Consider the following 12261-nt stretch of genomic DNA (forward strand, 5'->3'; position numbering starts at 1 on the left):
TTTCTGAAATGTCCTTGAAATTCCTCCTCTGTTTTGGTAGTGTGGAGATTAAGCTGTAGGTTGTGAAAATAACATGAAGCTGAAACCTGAGAAGAACTGTCTGACAAGTATAATTCATTATTAGATCATTCAGACTTAAGGCGTGCATAGTACCACCGAGTTTAATGACTGCAGGTAAAGGTGCACCTTCACATTTTTTAAACCAAGTAGATAACCTCCACTATGCATATGTTCCCCGGTTAAACAGGGAAATGAGAAAGAATTTAAAGGAATACCTAAACCTGAGAGAATGCGTAATTTAAGGAATTTAGGGAAAACCACGATGGGAATTGTCTGAAGTGTTGAATTATAGGAGATTAGTTGAAGCTGTTAACTGCATGCTTTATCTTGTAGTTTTACTAAAATCTCTATGTAATAGGTTAAGTTCCTAGAAATACTATAGTACAAGAAAAAGATCTCCAAAGAAAAAGAGAGACACTAAAAAATGCCATGTATTCTCTATAAAAATGAGCGTAGGGTAGCTTCTAAAGCTGTCAGAAATTATATATAACATACATATGTTTTCATAGGAAAAGATTTTCATAGGCAAAAGATAATAAACAAAAAATGTTGCTCTGTCTTTTGTTGTTTATTACAAATGATAAAGAGCCATGCAATTTTGCTATTTCACCATCACTTAAAAATCAGTCATAGGGACTGAATATCTTAAGATATTGTTTGTTCTGCTCTGCAGTTATTAGTCCCAGCTGCAGTAGCTGACCAGCTGTGGATGTTCTGATGAGACAAGTCATATGCTCAGAGGCTGACCTGAATAATATTTGAACCCAGAACTCTGCTCTGTGGTCCTTTATGTTTAACAGTGTAAGGTTGTGTGGGGAATTTTTACATTTCTGTGAAAATAGTCTGTAGGATGTGATGGTTTTATGCAGTGCAGAATTATTAGTCAAATGTATTTGCCTGCACTGAGTAAGAATGCACACCTAACGCTTTCAAATGGTACTCCAATCATCTGCTTTAAATGATTAATAAGCACAAGCAGAAAATAGCTCCAGATTTACCTAATGTTTGCACGATTATTTTTGTAAACACTTCATTCAGGCCTTCTCAGCCATCTTTCCAAGCATTGTCAAAACAGAAATGTTGCTATTTTTGGTTAGGTTTTCTCAGTTTGTTTGATCTTCGTGATGACACTGAGTGATGTATCAGGGAAAGCACCAGAAATGTTGATGTGCAGCTGACAGTAAGCATGTGGTTTAAGATCAAATGAGAGAACTAATCTAGATATTTGCAGAATACGTACAGGTTTCTGAAGTTTTCCAAAGGTAATGACTGAACTTTGTGAGAACTACAAGTTTGTATTTTGTTAATTTGTGTGAAATTACTACAAAGATTACAGCTTCTGGTTACAGCTTCTCCTAGTATCAAATAAGCTAGAAGTAGTTTGAAAAGATGTGGAGGGACTTGTACTTTCGTTCTGTTGGCTGTCCTACTTTTTCCTAAGTCCTTGCTGAGATAAGGTTAAGACTGGAATTTAAATGGCGTTGAGGAAGAAGCCAAGATAAGAATCAGAATATAATTAACATCGTATCGTCTCTCAAACAACCAGGGCCGGCCAGCACTGCTATTTACCAGTAAAAAGAGGTGGAAGAGTTCCACTTTTCCACATAAAATGCTAGTGTTGTCTGCGGTAGCAGTCTGTAGGTGTTATGCAATGGATATGAATCTTTTACACCAAACACAAGTCCACAGCACCAACCAAGCATTTTTTTTTTTTGTCTCCTCTTCCAAATTCTCTCTATTTCAGTTCAGCTTTGGAGATGGTTGGTGGGTAGTTTTAACTCTTGTGGTGGCAAGACTCTTTGGCATAGCAGAATTTTTAGGAAATCTAATCTGAGTCTATGTATAAAATCAGGAAGGTTTGGTTAAATAACCCACTTTAATCGCTCTAGAAATGTTTCAAATATGCCATTCTGCAATGCTGTGAAGAAAGGAAGCATCTTAAATCCACATTTTTTTTTTCTTTGGGGGGGACTAATTTCCTCATACTGGAGTGCTAGTTCCTCAGTTTACTTCATGTAGGTAATCTGTATGTCAAGCCTCCTTCATGAAGTGGGAACGAACCTCGGGCATCTTTGACAGGTGCTGCGCCCCAGGGCCACAGCCTCCTTCTCTCGGTCAGGGTGAGGCCTTCTCGCGTCTCGTGGAGGATTCTGACAGAAATCTGTGAGCGCTGAGGGAACAGAAGACGCGAGGTGGGGACCTTTTGCTGTTGACAGATACGATTCAAGCCCCTCTCGCTGAGCTCAGAGCCACCCTCACCGGTCCCCTGACATTTTGGAAGCCCCCGGGGCTTCCAAAAGAGCCTTCCAGAGGCGAACGTCAGCACCGTGAGGAGCGGTGAAGGCTGAGGGACCCCCGCATCCCCCAGGGCTCCCCTCCCTCCGCGGGGCTGCGGGGCCTGAGGGGCGCCCACCCGGGAGCCCGGGGCCGAGCCCTCTGAGCGGGGGTCGCCGCTGCGCGCCCCCTGCAGCCGCGGCGGAGCCGGGCGCGGCGCCGGCCTCTCCCCGCTGAGGGGAGCCCCAGCCCTGCCGGGGGAGGCTCCGCTCCGCTCCGCTGGGGCCGGCACCTCGGCGGGGAGGGGAGAGGCGCTGCCCGCCCCCCCCCCCCACCCCCGGGGCTTCCCCGCTCGCCGCGGCCCCGCTAAGTCTGACGGAGCGCCGCCGCCGCCGCCCACCGCAGCGCAGCGGCCCGGCGCAGGAGGGAGGCGCCGTGCGCGGCCCCACTCCCCGGGCGCCGCCGCCGCTGCTGAGGGGACAGCGGCCGCCTCCGCGCTCCCGGCGGCTCCGCTCGGCTCGGCTCGGCTCCGCTCGCCGGCTCAGGTAGGAGCAGGAGCCCGGCGCGGCCCGGATCTACCGGCGCTGCTTGGGGGCTGCGGGGAGCGGCGACCCCCGGGGGGGCAGCCCCGCGCTGAGGTGACCTTGAGCGGCGGGATGCGGCCGAGGGATGTTCCCTCGGGGCGGTGGATGCGGGCGGCTTCTGCCCGGGGTCGCCCCGCGGGGCAGAGGCGCTGACCGCTCGCACAGCCCTCGGGGCTCCGCTGCGAGAGGCGGCGGGGACGGGCGGGCAGAGGTGGCCGCGCTGCCCCCGGGCTCGGGGCGAGCGAAGGGCTGAAGGGGGCCCTCCCCGTCCCGCACCCGGCGGGGGGCAGCTCCCCGAGCCGGGGGAAGGAGCCGGGAGGAGGCTTCAGCTCCCCCGCTGCGGGGAGCCGAGGGAAGGAGCAGCCGCTTCCAGGGGCGGGGATCTCGCCCCGCTCCCGCACCGCCGAGCTGCGGGGCCGGGCTGGGTCCCCGCTCCCACGGCTGCCCGCGGAGCCTCGCAGCGCTCCGGCAGAGCAGCGCCGAGCCGAAGGAGCCGAGCCCTCCCCCGACCTCTGCCCGCTCCTCTACCCCATTGAACTGTCAAAAAGTTGACTGCTGCTTCTGTGTTTCTAGCCGATCGTTTTCACTGTTTTTTTTTTTTTTTTTTCTTTTTTCTTTTTTTTTCCAACCTTACTGTGCTGTTTTATCACGTTACACCATCACAACCTAATTCCGTGCTAACGCTTTCTTTATTTCCTTTTCATCCGCCACGTATTTTGTTGTCAAGTGACATTTGAGGAGCACCGATACCACGAGAAGGTGATGTGAAGCCAGGGCAGCTAAAAGCAAAGGCATAGAGTAGGGCTTCACTGCCGCTGAAATAAACTACAATGTAAGTTTATAAACAGCGTGAAAGTTGACAGGGCTGTAACTCAACCCCCACGCAGTGAAAAGGGACCTTTTCCAGGCTACAGATACCTTGCTGGCAGATACTGCCAGCCCTGGATGCGTGGGGAGGTCTTTGAAGATGAGTGGGACCGCGTACGGTCAGGTTTGCAAGCAGCTCTTTGTTTCTGGTCCTGTCCACTCACCTTCACGTAACGCGCTTTAATGTGGCCACTGAAGTGGAATCCAACATTTTCAGGATGTTTACGTGAAGGAGTGGTGGCTTGTGTATGTCTCTGCGTCTTGCTATTAAACTAGCTCAGTATTCTTGAAAATGACTTTATGATCTAATGTTGACCTCCATTTCGACGGTGAGCATTGCTGGAAGTTCTTCCCAACACAAAAGAATTTGTATCAACTGCTTAGTTCAGCGTCAAGATTAACACTTCAACATTGCATTAAATGAATATTTTAATTTCACAGTGCAGAGTATTACTTTACTTTAATTTGTGCTTGATATCATTACCAGTGTTGTGTTTTGTTCACATGCTATAAATTCAGTACCACAACCTCTTAATTTTCCAAGTGATATTGGATCCAAATTTCTGGCATGTTTCCCTAACCAAACTGTATCTTATAACCATTCAATTGCCTGTTTGCTGATTATCTGAAGAACATTTTTCTTGTTTTTTGACAAGTTCTATAGGGAGATGGCAGTTAATAAAATTACACGTTGTTTGTGGTGCTGTCACCTCGATGGGATTCAGTTTGGAGGAAAGCAGTGGGGAGAGCAAACGGACCGTGGGAATACCCAGTGGTTTGCTTTTCCTCAACGAAGACTCCTGGTGTCCCTTGATGCCCTGGGGTGCCCCACCTGGCTTTTCACCCCCACTTCAGAGGGGTGGGAGTTCCTGCTACATCCCGTGTCACCCATCAGACACAGCGTGGCACTGCGGGCAGCATTAGTTACCTGCTTGTAGGTAGCTGAGTCAGACCTGGTGCATCTCTCTGGTTCCACATCCTTTGTTAGCTAAGAATAAAGCACTGGAGATCAACCACCACAGCAACTTTGGAGATGGGACTAGAAAGTAGGACTATTTGCCTGAAGATAGATAATCCTCTAGGTGTTAGCTTAGAGTTTATCTATATTAACAGCAGATGCATTTCATGGTTACTTGTTCATAATTTAAAATAGTTTAAAATTTAGAAAGTGAGCTTAAACTTTCTTGTACTCAAAAATTCCCCATAACACGCACTGCAACTTCAGAATAGGTGCAGGATGATGAATGGAGTTGTGGAAAAATGTCTGCAAAAAGATTCTTGGTGATGGTCTGATGGGAGATGAGAGCAGGAGAGAGAATCTGGAATGGGAAGAAAGTTCACATCTAAACAAAGCTGTGTGGCTGCTGAAATCTTTTAAAATAAACATCTGAATGAAGTTCAAACTTCTGATAAAGCTTACCATCGGAATGTGTGTCAGATAAACTTAAGAATTCTGCTTCAAAACAAAGCTAAGTGTATAAAAAAACAACAACAAAGATTAGTATAAATGCAAACTATTTCTTTTGTGAATATACGTGACAAGTGCAAAAGGTAAAATAGTTTTGACTGTCTGAAAAGAAAAATCTAAAATCTTTGAGAAAGGAAAATTGAACGTAGATAAACAATATTTACGTGTAGCAGGATAATAGACATGACAGTAATGCGTGGAAGAGTGGCAGAGATACACGTTGGTCTCTATATTTGTTCTACAAAATTATTAGTTAGATCAAATTTATTTTTGAAGCTTACTCTGAATAAGGTTTCCTCTTTCATAAACAGAGTTATTTAGCACTGAAATATTTCAGACTTCTATTTTATAGGTGTAGTCAACTCTTTTATACTTAGTGCTTCAAATATATCACAATGTAATCTATATTATATAATAATGATCTGTATTCTAACTGATATGTTAACTGGCATTTTTCTGGGTCTTTGGTGTAAAAGGTCTCATCTTCACGGATTCTGCACCTTACATTCCGAATTCTTGAATATTTTGCAGCATATAAATAAAAGAGCTGCTGTGCTGCAGGGACGCCCTCCACACACTGGAATGTAAACTAAAAAGGCTTTAAATGTTTCTTAGAAGCAGAAGTTGTTACATATTTAACACATACAATAGCAAGTGTATTTTGGAGGGTTCATTGCATACCTTGAGTCCTGCAGAAAAATAACATCAATTCTGAAGGAGCCTGAGTTTCTTCAGTCCAGATGCTCAGGTCAGCACCCTCGCAGCCTCAGTCGCTGTTCTCTTGTGCAGGCTTCTTTATCTGTACGCAGCTATTTCTCTCCTTTGGTTTTAAGGACTGGCTTTGCTGGCAGCTCTTACAGGCTTCCCATGGCTCCTGTTTCTGGGCCACGCACCCCCAAACTGCTCAGCTCCCTGACGCTGTCCCATTGAGTGCCGAGTGCATGTGAAGGCCACATTGTGGTGTGGTTCTGAGCGTGAGAGAGCAACAACAGTGATATCGTGTGCTAGGTAGTACAGCGTCAATACAAGGGTCTTTGTTTCCACAGTGAATTTCTTCATTGTTGGGTGGAATGCCTTTAAAAGTAACAGCACTGGGGTTTTCGGAGCCCCAACGGGTTTCTTTCACTGATGCTTCCTGTGAGGGAGGTGCCCTGTCCTGCCTGCATGGAGCACTCTGTGTGTGCAGTGTATGTGTATATGGAAACCATCAAATAGGTTTGCAAATTCATCAGGGAGGGATTAGTCTTAATCATTAAAGCTGGGGCAGGGTTCAGAGCTGTGAGACTGAAGTGTGTTTCCTCTCCCACCTGCCAAGCTTGGCCTCGGATGTACAGCTCATGCTCTGAGCAATTTTGTGCAGCATGAAGCCCACAAGACTGCAGCTCTCTATATACAGTATTTACATTTCTAGGCTTAATAAATCATAAATTCTGTAGTGTTTGTGGAATTACCTATAGCCTACCTTACCTGTTAACACACTACAACATTTTTCATTCAGCTGCACCAGGGGTATGTCTAACGTAGAATCAGCCAGCAGGGCTGAAGAGTGTTTAAAGATACCACAATTGCTGCTGTCCACTCCATGTTACGTGCACGCTTTAGGATTCGGGAGTTTTCTGATGAGTGTTGAGGCTTTCTTTTGGTGGTTAATAGTGGAAATAGCACTGGATTATTCCTTTTGATATCTCCCTGCAAGCAGGAGATGCTTTTCAAGCCTCTGCATTGCTGTACTGTGTGGAAGTCAGTGTCACCTTGAATATAGATTTGCTGAACATATATATTGTGTCCTGCTTATTGAATAGCCGTTCTTCATCAGTGGAAGCTATTCCTGCTAACGGGAAATCTGCCATCGTGGGAGATGTGATTGCATTCAGAATGTACAGAAGGGGCCCCCATATTAGACTATTCAGTGTTTCAGTTTCTGTATTGCAAGTTTTGTCTTGATGTTTTAAACCTTTCAGTAATACCGATATTTTTGAAACAGGCTAATGATGTAAGAAGCTTGAAATAATATGCAGCTTGTGTGGGGGTTTTGTAACCAAAATTGAAATTCCCAATGGGTTGATGGGTTCCTGAAAAGCATTTGCATAGGTGTCTTAAAATGTTTTTAGGTGGGATAATGAAGACTGTAGATAATCAAGAGAAAAACAAAAAGGCCTTTGCTAATGGCAGATTACTTAGCAATTTTTTTGGTAGCAATTGCTGAAGCTTAAGGTAAATTCACCTTATTCCCCAAAACACTGAAGATTTTTATTCTTTGTCACCTGAGGAAATTGTTCTGTGCATTTTTAGGTGGTGCTGGCCTACAGTTTCTGTAAAAGCAAAATGCTACCTGTGAGAATAAAGTTACTCTAGAAAACTAATTAATGGCAATATTAGGTATATATGCAACTGTTTTGCTACATTAAAGTTGTAGTCTGAAGTTAAAATGCATTTTTAATGCGTTATTTTATCTACAAAATCCACAAATCATTCACAAACATTTTCTTAGCACATAGAATGTTTTATTAGCTTTAACTCATTTTTTATGTTTTAAAAGTAGAAGACTGGCATGAATTTTGGCCTACGTATGGTAGAAGGTAATTACATAAAGAAAAAATGGTAAAAAGAAATAAATAATATATATATGTGGAAAAGATCCATGCCGTGTTATTGGATTCTTCTTAATGATAGTAATCACTGGCTGTCCAAAAGACCTGTCAGAAAGTAAGCCCATTCATTTTTAAATGTGCAAAACCCACAATAATCATTCTGAAAAAGGTAGACTGAGTCTTCCTGAAAGATTAATTACTCTGAAAAATTCATGTGGTATACGTTGTAGCCTTTCTGGTTTTGTCAAGTGCTGGAGGACTTGAGAGAAATGGGAGGAAGAAAATGCCCTTATAATCTGTGAGGTTTGTTTCCTTCAAAAGATTCAGTGTTCTGGTACTTTTTGTTTGGCCCAACAATGTTCACTATATATTTTTTTTTGTTGGCACTGCTACCATTTATTGCTCCCTAGCTAAATAAGCTGACAAGATGGGGTTGCATTTACTGTCAATTTCCTTATGAGTTTCGCTTTGTTTTGTTTTCCTTTTTTTTTTTTTTTTTTTCCCTCTCTTGTTTTGCAAGTTTCTTGAGAGTGGAGAAAATGGAAAGGCTACTTTATGTACAGCATTCCTGTTACATATCCTGGTGTGACATAGGACTTATTTAAAAATACCATTATATTATTTGTTACTGATAGTCTGCAGTGCCTTCCAGATCCCTTCCAGCAGAACTCAACCTTGCTCCATTTTATATTTTTGCTTGATTTGTAGCTTATTTGTAGCTTGATTTGGATTTCCTTTGCTTCCAGTTTACCGTTGAGCAATTTCTTCAATATATTAAGTTTTCTTTTGCAGCTTGCTTGTGTCCACTAGTGGATTGAAGATGGTACAAACCTTACTCGCCTACTTCACAAACATTTTTCTCTACTAACATTTGCCTGGCTGTCAAGCATATTCTTTCAGTGTGCTACGTGGAATTCCATCCCAGGGATGGAATACAAGGACCTGAGTACCCCTTAAGCTTCACTTACATATCAATCCTTACTGTCCTATGAAAATACCACATTGGGCAGTTACTGAGTGCCTTATTGTAGCCAATGTACACTGTCAATTATGGCTTTTCCATTCTTTATAAGGCCGGTTACCATATCAAAAGGGAAATTTCTTTGATTTGACATTTTGATTGTTTTCCGGCATTTAATCCTTCAGGTGCTGATGTGATGATTTAGATTGCTTCCACATTTTCCTGGGCATAACAGAGAGGTGGATTGGTTTGCAGTTTCTCGTCGCAGACTCGCTTCTTTTGAAGTTGCGTACTGGTTTTGCCTCTTCACGGTCCTTTGGGAACTTTACCCTTTCTTTGTGCATTATTGAATATAATAGCTAATGTTTGGGGATGGCTTTAGGTAATTCCTCAACTCCTCTGCAGTGAATTTCAACAGGCCCTATCAAACTGAGTACGTCTGGCTTCTCTTGACATTTTTTAGTCTGTTCTTTATTCTTCTGGCCTGTAGTCTTGTATTCTTGGTAAAATCACTTTTGATTTTTTTTTTTCAGTACCAGGAGGTACTGAATGCTTCAGCTTTTTCTTAGCCATCTGTTATTTTCTCTCCTTTCCCATTAAATCCTAGAACTGTTGCTTATCTTTGTCTCCCATTTACTGCTGCCGTATTTATAGATCCTTTTTTGGTTGCCTTTTTATGTCCCTCATTAGTTGTTGATCCTTTTGTGTGTTGGCTTATCTGGATCATAGCCGAGACATTTCTGCCATTCTTTTCTACCTGTTCTTTGTTTAGTGTTCTTGTTTCACCTTTTGTACAATCTCTTCTGATAGTCAAAGCCTTTAGAAGACTCTGGATGTAACAATAATTGTCTCTCCCAATGCTCCTTCTATTTCCTCTGCATTGAGATAATCTGTTGCACTATTTTATACAGGCTTCGTTAATAAACTGTCAGGTTTCCTGAACTCCTGGACTCTAAGATCATCTCTTCAGGAGACATTACCAATCATTTGACTGAGTTTGTTGAAGTTGCTGCCCTGAATCCCACTTTTTTTTTGTGCTTCTTTCACATCTTCCATTTAGTACAATAGTGAATTCTCTCTGCTTCTGATAATGCTCACCTGAAATGTATTGCTGCCAGTAAGGTCTCAGTCAATACTTTCCTATTAATCAGAATAAAATGCAGCTGCAGCTTTAGTAACGTATTCCACAGTTGTACCTTTATCTTGTTTGCCCAGCTCCACCTTGGTAATATAACATGGCTCCTCCTCAAGGCAGCAGCCTGAAAAGATGAAAAAAAAAAATGCCTCTGTGTGATGGCCAGGGCATGGCATGGGGCAACTAAGACTGTGTATTATTACTTGCTTTGTTAGGCGATGCTTTCTGACTTCATGCAAGCCGCTTGCCTTTGCTGGGCTACTGTTTGGGATTAATAATTAAACTGCCGCAGTATGTACTTAACCCGCATGTCTCAAGGGTTAATTCATTACTATTTGTAAAGCTACTGAGAATTTTGGAGGGAAAGTGCTACTGTAAGTGCAAAGCAATGCAAGGTGTTTGTGATGTTACTCACAAGGAGTATTAAAGCCACTTACACAGGAGTGAAGCACGGCTTTTTGTATGCATACAGAAACAACCCAGCCTCTTCCCAGTGTGAAAATCCCAGTTCTCTTCGTGTTCCTCTTGCAGGCGCTGTGCTGAGAACCAGTGCATCTCAGGTAGAACCTGCCTAGAACAGAAAACCTTTCCAGTTAAAATTTCTTCCTGCTTGAAGGAGGAACATCCTGATTGTGAACTTAGCTCTAAGTCAAGCGCTCCTGTCAAGAGACCATTTCCAAGCTGCATTTATGGCCTGATTGTCTAATAAGTTACAGATAACACAGTAGAAATATTTAATGTGTTAAGGGCAAGATTTCTAAAAAGGGGAGGAATGGAAGCCAAATGGCATTTGGCTTGTCAGTGGGGTTTGTGCATCTACATCACTTGGATGTTTTTGAAAATTGCACTCTAAATTGGTGGCTAATAGAGAACTTCCCATTATAATGGTATAAAAGGCTTATAAGTCACTATTAATAATTCAGCTGAAGATTACTGGAGTCTGCTGCAGTACCTCCTGAAAAGGGTGAAGACTTTCTGCCATTGATTCAGTGTCTGTGGGTTATGTTGCTGGGGTGCTCTGGTGAAACAGTGTGTCTGGGGGGACAATTTTGCCCCCTTTGATGCATGTAGGCAGCCAAGATTGAAAGTTATAAGTTACAGGAGAAGCTGTTGATGGGGTTGCCTTTGATGCAGCCTGCCTAAGAGCAGCGGGATGTATGAGATCCCGCTCCACGGAGTGCAGGGAGAATCAGGCACAATGCATTTCTCTGCCAGTTTCCCCCAGCAGAAGCTCAGAGGTGGATTTGCAGGGGAAGGGAAGGTGGGTGAAGCAGGGGCTGTTGCTGCTGTGCAGCACGGGCTCTGCATCACAAGGAGCAGCAGCGGTGCCCTGCCTGCCCTCCCAGCCTCCTCCGGCAGTGCGCAGACGCACCCGGTGCTGCAGCCTTCGTGGTTACGCACCAGTGAGGAGCTGGCTGTTTTCTCCTTCCTTCTCTTTCCTTTACTGTCTGCCTCTCCTCTTTTGTTTTATCTCTTCCCATTCTCAAAAGATATCTAGATGAACCCTTCCCCCTAAAACCATGTGGTCTTCTATGTGCTATTGCTTTGGATGGGTACATGCCTTTCACATCCATTTTAAAGGAGGAATGTCAATTAAACCTACCAGTTTTATCCAACCGGATTTTCAGTCATCCCAGAAACACAGTACTGTCTTTGGGTAATCTGTGTATAAATACAAAAAACTGAAGCCCCATGTATATTTTTGTGGGGAGACAAAACCTGTAAAAGAACAACAGTGGATCACTGGCATTTTCAGCAAAGCAAACCTGATATTTAGAGATTTTTAGTGAGATGTGGAGTTTTTGTTAGCACATCAATAGCTGTGAGCAGAGAATGGTTCATAAAGCAAACATTTGTGAGAATGTTTGTTAACCCTGAAAGGGGAGCTGGTGTGTCCAGATCCCTCTGCCATGGAGAGGGACAACTTTCTGCATGAATACCCACAGCCACTGGTGTTGAACTGGAAGTCACTGGGAAGTGTTCTTTGTCTTCTCACTCCCCGCTTATTGCTTAGCACCCTGCCTCTGCAGCGGCCATGGATGCACAACGCTGATGTCTTTTCAAGCTGAATAAAACTCTACTTTGGACGTGATCCTGCCTGAATCTCTGTGCCTGTGGAACAGTGCTGCACACTGAAGGATGCCTGGACAAGTTGAAGTGAACCCTTACAGGTGCACACATTAGTGTTTAGTTCTCAGGAAAAGTCCTTCCTGAGTGGGGGGAAGGCCTTTCCAACCTGTTGTTGCGTGTGACTTCTGGCTTCATAACCTCCCTACAGTTCAGTCCAATTTTTTTTTTCATATTCTTCTGTAAATACGGCC

At 43.9% G+C, this 12261-nt stretch overlaps 1 protein-coding gene across 19 annotated transcripts in view; it reads left to right on the forward strand.

The window, feature by feature from the left end:
- The window catches only part of ATP2B2 (ATPase plasma membrane Ca2+ transporting 2), a 421948-nt gene that overhangs the window by 4117 nt on the left and 405570 nt on the right, over positions 1-12261 (forward strand). For 11 of the 19 annotated variants that reach the window (XM_068695119.1, XM_068695126.1, XM_068695127.1 and 8 more), the window contains exon 1: positions 2680-2879. The exons of 1 other annotated variant lie outside the window; for it this stretch is intronic. The gene's annotated coding sequence lies outside the window, so the exon portion shown is untranslated. Of the gene's footprint in view, positions 1-2679; positions 2880-12261 lie in introns of those variants that run through there. 7 more of the 19 variants (XM_068695129.1, XM_068695130.1, XM_068695132.1 and 4 more) reach the window with 2 other exon arrangements.

The sequence above is a fragment of the Anas acuta genome, chromosome 11 (assembly GCF_963932015.1).
Source record: "Anas acuta chromosome 11, bAnaAcu1.1, whole genome shotgun sequence".
NCBI classification, from domain to species: domain Eukaryota; kingdom Metazoa; phylum Chordata; class Aves; order Anseriformes; family Anatidae; genus Anas; species Anas acuta.